Source organism: Coffea eugenioides, unplaced genomic scaffold, assembly GCF_003713205.1.
Source record: "Coffea eugenioides isolate CCC68of unplaced genomic scaffold, Ceug_1.0 ScVebR1_2488;HRSCAF=3521, whole genome shotgun sequence".
Lineage (NCBI taxonomy): Eukaryota > Viridiplantae > Streptophyta > Magnoliopsida > Gentianales > Rubiaceae > Coffea > Coffea eugenioides.
This window is the reverse complement of record NW_020862980.1, coordinates 42,060-51,317: the sequence shown is the minus strand read 5'-3', so window position 1 is coordinate 51,317 and position 9,258 is coordinate 42,060. Positions and strand designations below refer to the sequence as shown.

Here is a 9,258-nt window from a genome sequence, read left to right as displayed (position 1 = left end):
TAATGGTAAGATATCGAAAATTCATCTACTATCTAAACAGAATTTACATCTTACATAAGTAAACTTACCAGTTGTAACGTGGTAACTTGGTGCCTTCACGACACCACAACATTTAGCAGTTATAAATGTTAAGAATTTTCCATAAAGCCACTTTATAAAATCTTCAATGAAGGTTATCTAATTTTCAAATTTGTTAAGTATAATACTATAATGTGAGCACAACAATATGACCACTTTGCTTTATTCCAAAAAAAAAGTGATGATAATAAATGGATAGGAACAAAACCACCCGAAATGGGACTCAAATCAATATTCAACATTAATTGGTTCACATTTTCCACAAGTCAACATCCCATTTTTTTTCATCTGGATTTGCTTTGAAAGCAAATTGATACACAAATCCAAGATAAAAATAAGAAGAAAACGAGTGAAATATTTCCTCAATAAGGACAGTCTTCATCCAGCATTTGCTGTGATTGAGTTATTATGGGTCCTAGACATAAGACATTTTTTCTTTCTTTTTCCTTTTCTTGGTGCGAGTATCCATAAATTGTTATTTACCATCTGGACAAGAAGGAAAGTCCAAAATACATTCAAAGCATCTCTATCAATTTTCTTCAGGCCCCATGCCATGGACAGAGCATGATAGCTATATATCAAGAACTTTTATTGTCTCAATATACTCTTGCGAATAGGAATTAAAATGCAAAACACAGCCTCGTCTACAAGCTCAATTAGCATGATAGCTATATATCAATCTACTGTGTGCAATGCAAAACACAAACTCGTCTACAATCTCAATTAGCCACAACCTATGTAGCCACAATTGTTGAGGAATTCAAGGGATCAGGAAAGGGCTAAATCTGTGTAGCCACAGCCTGTATGTTAGGAGGCTGTTATGAACCCATACATACCCGAAATAAAATGTTGACAAACAATTAACAAGGGTAAAACCCACAAGTAAGTAGAATCCAAAAGGAGGAGATGACTCCATCCATAAATCAAATGAAACCCAAAAAACTGGACTGAAATTTTTGGCAAAAAAAAAATTAGGGCAAAACATTTGGGGGAAAATTAGGGAGGAAAAAGAGAATCGGCATACCTTTTTTGGTAGAGAGTTGCTGCTAAATGTGGTCTTCTATTTGATCATTTTCGAGCCAAGATCAATTAGGAGATAGCGAGGAGACGGGCGAGGAGATGTTTCGGCGAGGAGATGGCGAGGAGCAGTGTGCTACGGTTGGTTCTAAGTGTTAGCTGTTGGCTTTAGGATACTGATAGTGTGTGTTTTTGTTCGGTGATACTGGTAGTGTTGGCTTTAGGATACTGGTAGTGTTGGCTTTAGGATACTGGTAGTGTTGGCTATTTCGTTCTAAGTGTTCTAAGTGTTTCCGCGCCTCTCCTCAAAATATTGACTTTGAATGAAATTTCAATTCCTTAGATTTCCCCCTTGTTCAGTACCAAAATTTCAATCAACGTTTTTTAGTTTCCAACATTTTAGTTGAATTAATATTTTACTAATATAATATTACTTGCTACTTTTAAATATTTTTGTAAAAATATTCATAATGGATGAGAAAATTATGTTGAAATATTACAAGCGGTAAATGCACCTTGGATCTGCTTCAAATAGTTAATTTTTTATGACATCAAACAGTTGATCCGATATTAATATTACAAGTGAATTTTTAGCTTCAAATTTTAATTAAATTTACTAATGTATTTCTAATCACTACTTCTTAACATATTTATCAAAAAATTATAATGGATGAAAATTTTTGCTAAATTCAAAGAACTAGTAAATATATTCTTTCTCAAGTTGTAATAGTTTATATAGTTGTTCTAACTAGAAACTTTCATTAATTTTTTTCAGTTAAAAAACCTATTGAGTAACTATGACTAGTTTAATAAATCATCAAATTTTTAAAAAATTAAATTAATATTTAAGTAACTATGACTAGTTTAATAAATCATCAAATTTTAAAAAATTAAATTAATATTGAGGCTCACAATTAAATAAAGTCATAGTTAATAAATCATCAAATTTTAAAAAATTAAATTAATATTGAGGCTCACAATTAAATAAATGCATTAGAGATGTTCAAGTTAGTGATGATACTTATGTTGTCACTAACTACGCTATAGTTTTACTGACAAAAATTTGTCGTCAGTAAACATAAACAGTGACAACAATGAAAAGTTGTCAAAAAAAGCGGTAGAATTACTGACAACATTTATCAAGTCGTCACTATCGCAAATCTCGCGCCATCCAAGTCCTTTGGCGCGAAATAGTTTTGTGACGACAATTAAAGGTTGTCACTGAAAACTCAGTTGCTTTGAGTCAATTGTGACAACCTTCAAAGTCGTGACTAAACAACCTCATTTTGTGACAACTTTTTGTCGTCACAAAGAAATGTTGTCACTAATGACCTTTTTTCTTGTAGTGAGTTGAGAATCGACTTTATTTAAAACAAAGTCTGTATATGCTTCGCATGACTGAAGGTACATCGATGCTCTCACATCTTGATAAATTTAATTTCATTATTATGGATTTGGAGAATATAGATTTGAAAATTGATGATGAGAATCAGGCCCTGTTACTTTTGTGTTCCCTTTCCCAGTCTTTTAAATATTTTCGCGATACTATAATTTATGGAAAAGAAACAATTTCGTATCATGAAATTAAATCTGCATTAAAATCTAATGAGCAGTAGATAGGGATATTACTGAAAAATTTAGTGGAAGTCAAGCAGAAGGTCTGGTTGTTAGGGGTAGAACTGAGAAAAGAAAATTTGACAGTAGTAAATCTAAATCTAAATCTAAATCCAGACATAAAAATTTGGAATGCAATTATTGTCATAAAATGGAGCACATTAAGGCAAATTGTTTCAAATTGAAAAATAGATTGAAACAAAAGGGAAAACCTGGTGAGAAAAATACAGAGACTGCCGAAACTGGTGTTGCGGCTGATGAGAATGAAGAAAATATTTTCTTTGTGACTGATGACAGGATAAGGTCTAAAAATGAATGAATTTTAGATTCGGAGTACTCTTATCACATGTGTCCTAATAGAGATTTATTTTCCACTTATGAATCTTATAATGGTGTAATTGTTTTGATGGACAATAATGCTACAATTGTTTTGTTGGTAAGGGTACAATTCGAATTAAAATACATGATGGTATTATAAGGACGCTCACTAATGTTAGACATGTTCCTGATTTGAAAAAGAATCTCATCTCTTTGGACATCCTAAAGACACAGCTGAAAATGGGTTATGAAAGTTTCTAAAGGTACTCTCGTTATAATGAAAGCTTGTAGGGTTGGTAGTTTATATATTTTGTAGGGATCTACTGTCACAGGTTCGGCTGCAGTTTCCTCATCATCATCTTTGTTTGATTCTGACATCACTGAATTGTATCTTCTTTGTGGTCATATAAGCATTTGGGACATATAAGCGAGAAAGACTTGGACATACTAAGCAAAAAGGGATTTCTTTGTGGTCAGAGTACTGGGTCACTGGAATTCTGTGAACATTGTATCTTTGAAAAGCAAAAAAGAGTTAGCTTCAGTTCTCCAGCAATCCATAAGACGCAAGGTACTTTTGATTATATTCATTCAAATTTATGGGATCCATCTCGTGTTTCGTCTAAGAATGGTGCCAGGTATATATTGACTTTCATTAATGATTATTCAAGAAAAGTTTGGATTTATTTTCTTAAACATAAGAATGATGTTTACCTCACTTTCAAGCAATGGAAAGTTTTGATTCAGAAACAGACAGGGAAACAGATTAAACGGCTTAGAACAGATAATGACATGAAATTTTATGAAAGAGAATTTGATGAATTTTGCAAGAATGAAGGAATTGTTAGGCATCACACTATCAGGATGACACCTCAGCAAAATGGTATGGCAGAACGTATGAACATAATACTTTTGGAGAGAGCGAGGTGCATGATCTCTAATGCAGGGTTGACAAAGACCTTTTGGGCAGATGCGATCTCTATGGCTTATTATATTGTCAATCGTGCTCCTTCTGCTACTCTTAATTTCAAAACTCCTGAGGAAGTTTGGTCAGGTACTCCTACTGATTATTCTGATTTTAAAATTTTAGGTATCCAGCATACATGCATGTAAATGATGAAAAATTAGAATCTCGAACTAAAAAGTGTATTTTCCTTGAGTATGCTTCTGGGGTGAAAGGATACAGATTATGGCGTTCTGGTCCCAAATTTTTAAAATTTATAATCAATAAAGATGTTACTTTTGATGAATTCTCTATGTTATCTTCGAAGAAGGAGTCTTCTAGTTCTTGTCAAGCAGATGATAGTATGTAGAAGCAGGTGGAGATTGAGATTGGTAGTTCTAGTCCTTCTATTCAACAAGTGTCAGTAGACGCATCTGAATCTACTGATGAAAATAATTCAGAAGAGGAAAAATATTCCATTGCCAGAGATAGACCAAGGAGGGATATTCGACCACCACAAAGATATGCAAATTTGGTTGCATATGCTTTGTCTGTTGTAGAAGAAACTGATATAGTTGGTGAGCCTACTACCTATTCAGAGGCAGTTTCTTGTGATGATTCTGCTAAGTGGTTGATTGCAATGAATAAAAAAATTGAGTCTCTTCATCGAAATGGAACTTGGGTTCTTGTGAAGCTGCCTTTAGATAAGAAAATTGTTGGAAGAAAATAGCTTTTCAATAAGAAAGATGGTATTCCAGGGGATACAAAACACATTTAGTTGCAAAGGGGTATAGTCAGGTACAAGGTGTTGATTTTAATGAAGTATTTTCACATGTCGTTAAACATAGCTCTATTCGTGTTTTGGTTGCTTTAGTTGCCATGTATGATTTGGAGTTGGAGCAGATTGATGTTAAGACAACTTTCTTATATGATAAACTTGAAGAGAAAATTTATATGAAGCAACCTCAGAAATTTGAAGTTGAAGGAAAGGAAGACCATGTTTGTTTACTAAAGAAATCATTATATGGATTGAAACAATCTCCAAGACAGTGGTATAAGAGGTTTGACACTTTTATGTTGGGTCATGGTTGTTCAAGGAGCATGTATGATAGTTGAGTTTACTTCCGAAAGTTAGATGATGGTTCTTTCATTTATTTGTTGCTTTATGTTGATGACATGCTCATTACTGCTAAGAATTTATCAAAAATTCACACTTTGAAGTTGCAATTAAGTAGTGAATTTGAAATGAAATATTTGGGAGCAGCTAAGAAATTCTTGGCATGGAGATCAAAAGAAATCGAGGAGTTGGAAAGTTATTCTTGACTAAAAAAAATTATCTTGAGAAAGCCTTGGAGAAGTTTGGCATGAAAGATGTTAAACCTGTGACTACTCCTCTTGCTAGTTATTTTCGACTATCTGCTGCTCAATCACCACAGTCAGTTGAAGAGGAAGAGTATATGACACGAGTTCCTTGCTCTAGTGCAGTCGACAATAATATGTATACAATGATTTGTATTCGTCTAGATATTGCACAAGCAGTCAGTGTGGTTAGCAGATATATGTCTTGTCTTGAAAAAGCACATTGGCAAGTTGTGAAGTGGATTTTCAGATACTTGCGAGGGATTTCAAACTGTTGTTTAGAGTTTGGAAGAAATCATGACACTTTGGTTGGTTTTGTAGACTCTGACTATGACGAGGATATTGACAGGAGAATATCACTTTTAGGTTACGTATTTTGTAGTGACGGTTGTGTAGTTAGTTAGAAAGCTACTTTATAACCTGTTGTAACTTTATCTACTATGGAGGCAGAATATATGGTCATGATCGAGGTAATCAAAGAAGTCTTGTGGTTGAAGAGTTTATTTGGCGAACTTAGTCTGCATCAAGGTGTTACTACTATTCACTGTGATAGTCAAAGTGCCATTCATTTGATTAAAGACCAGATGTATCATGAGAAGACGAAGCACATTGATGTGAAATTTCATTTCATTCGAGATACTATTGCTGAGGGAAAAGTCCTTGTTCAGAAAATCAGTACCAAGGAGAATCATGCTGATATGTTTACGAAACCTCTTCCAATTTACAAGTTCAAATAATGCTTGAATTTGGTTGGTATTCGTTGCTGGTGATTTCGGTCCATTGGAGCTTATGGGGAGAAGGTGTGGAGCAATTTTGCTATTGTCGATGTTGGGGACACGCCAAGATGGAGATTTGTTAAAGTGGCGTTGTCCCACATCGCCTTTTATATAAGGGAATCTTTCCCTTAGTTGCCTATAAATATAGTGGACCTGTAATGAGATTAAGTGCATCAAATCAAGAGAGCATTAGTGGGCTATTTGGGTTTTTGGGTCATTAACCCTTTTGTTTAGTTAAATATTTTAGGCTTCTAGTATTTTAAATATTAAGTGTTTTTAGATTTAGGAACACTTTTCTAAGGCATTTTTGTACTCTTTTCTTCATAATAAAATATTGTTCCTCCTCCGCCCGTGGACGTAGGTCAATTTGACCGAACCATGTAAATTTCTGTGTTCCTATGTTATTTATTTTTCTTTGTTATTTGTCTTTTGGGAGTTGCCAAAATCCTTTCGTCAATTTCCTGGGTCAGACCTAACAGTATATATGAATCTTTACGGTTTAAGCTTGTTCCTTCTCTTATAAATTTGAGGTTCAGTCTCACCCAGGCCGCTAGTCCTGGACTGATTCTCTGTTGCCCACAAGATCGATGGCGATAGACGAAATGGCTAAGACATATCCGGTTAATATGGAATGGATAAAGGGCGGAGAGTAGACACATCTTCTGTCTTCATCACCATCATGTTTAAGTGCCAGCTAGAGACAACTTCAAGTAGGGGAACAGAACTCAGGGCCCGTTAACGAGTAGCAGTGGCCTCATTTTTCTTGTTGGATGGATGCAAGTGTTGGACCAATCAAAGGTAGACAATGATGGGACATTTGGCAGATCCCGAATAGGGTTATACCTCCTACTTTCGAATCAATTGGAGATCAAACCGACTTTATCATCTTCTCCATCTAGCATCTAGCGCTTTCACTACCACCCACACTGGAGTTCAATTTCAGAGTCTTATCTGCACCCTTTGCAAGGATTTGAGTGTCATCTTTTTCTCTATTAGATTGCAAATATTAGCTCAACACACTAATCTCTCAAGGCTGTGGGTCTTTAGAGCTCTTCGATTGAACCCTTTCAATACACTTTTGTTACATTACCTATTTGATTGATATGTGTCATATGCATTAATAAACAACAGTTTATGTTTTGAAACATTACTTTTGATCAATAGATATTTGTCAATTTAAGAAGTTGTATGACTATTTTAGGACACTTATCAATTTAAAAAGTTAGGTAAGTAAGAGATGTGTAATAGAAGACCCAACTCCTTCAAGACATATCTGTATGTGTGTGTATGTATGTACATACGTATGTATATAATTACTCTTATACAATGCTTATAAGCTGATTTAAATTCTTTTTTCACATAAAACTTTCTAAAGTTATTTTTTGTTTATGTAGGAATTAATTTTGCATTCTTATAGCTCTAAACTAATTGTACCATAGGAGAGAAATCTAAAAGAAATCACCTTTTTAACAAGATAATATGGGAGAAGATGAGAATTTTTCATCAAATAGTGGGGCAATATAGGAGGAAATATCATTTTCAAAATTGAGGGGAATATAATATAGAAACATGAAAATTAATAAAATTTTGAAGCCTATTCTCTAAATGTTGCAAAATTGAGAGGGCATAATTGCCTACCCTCAATGCAACCTGGCTTCACCCATACATACAAATGTCATGACTACTGGCTCATTTTGCCTTTCTTACATTTCAGTTTACTTTGGGTTGTTCATTTTATTTTTAACAAAAATGCAAAGGGAAACTCTCTATCGTTTAAGTGTTTCGTACTTCGTGGAAGTGATTAATTTTCTTGAATTAATTATGATATGTAAAGGTATTTATTTACAGCTCAGTGGACCATTTTGGATTCTGCCATTGGGACGAAGAGATGAAAGAGTTTCTTTATTGAATGAGGCCTTGACAAATCTTCCACCCCCATTTGCTAACATTGCTCAACTCAAAGCATCATTTGCAGCCAAGGGTTGGAATACAAAAGAACTTGTCGTCCTGTTAAGAAATTTAATCTTAGGGCTAATAGTTTGGATGGTTATAAACTTCCCAAACAATTCCCTTTTACTATTTAATGTTAGAAATTAAAAAATTACTCTAAAACATATGTTTGTACTTCCCCAACACAATATGTTTACGATTAAATACTGTTTACACATATCATACTCGTGAATCTGATTAAGATTTCTAAGTGCGTCAAATTGGTTTTAGAGTTTAACTTAACATACTAATTAGACTCAAAAAGCAAACACAACCTTTCAAGTAAACAATTTAGAAGTCAATTTTCTATATGATAAAGTCTTGAACAAAAAAGTTCTTCATTAAGTATAAAAGAAGTTCAATATTGATAATTGCAACAAAAGTTTACAATAGAGTAAGTACATTTTAAAACCTTTTTTCTTTCTTCATATTCTAATATTTATAACAAATAATGCTTTTTATAGCTACCTGATGGCTAATGTTATTACTAATTTCTTCCACTCACAGGAGGACATACAATTGGAAATGCTCATTGCTTTGTCTTCAGCAGCCGTTTATACAACTTTACCGGCAAAGGTGACAAGGACCCTTCTTCGGATCCCAAATACATTCCATTCCTAAAGAAGAAATGCAAGCCAGGAGATGTCACTACACTTGTTGAAATGACTCCTGGAACCTTTAAATCCTTTGATGAAGACTACTGTTACACACTAATAACAAAAAGAAGAGGGCATTTACAATCTGGTGCAGCTCTTCTTGATGATCGCCAGACCAGAGCTCATGTCAAACTTCAAGCCACTGCTCACGGATCAACTTTCTTCAAGGACTTGGCTGCATGCACGGTGAAATTGGGTAAAGTTGGAGTTTCACAGGAAAGGCTGGTGAAATTAGGAGACATTGTGCTTAGCTAACTAAAATGGAGGGTTTTATTTTTCCTTTTTGTTTTTGGAGCATTAATTTTAGCGATTTTCAAATAAAATGAAAAGAATGACACCAAAAAAGAATCAAATAAAATAAATCAAAATGTGGAATCTGTCTTGATTGTATTTTATTATAGTTATGTGTTTCTGGGAATCAAATTGTTTGAGCTGTTGAGTTGAGCATGTTCTTTTTGTTCATTGCACCAACTGCTTTCATATGATGAATATTTTCTGTGTTTCCCTTTCT

At 34.0% G+C, this 9,258-nt stretch overlaps 1 pseudogene; it reads left to right on the top strand.

The window, feature by feature from the left end:
* The first annotated feature begins 5,247 nt into the window (after positions 1-5,247).
* On the top strand, positions 5,248-8,998 carry LOC113756793 (annotated as a pseudogene).
* Positions 8,999-9,258: the final 260 nt, after the last annotated feature.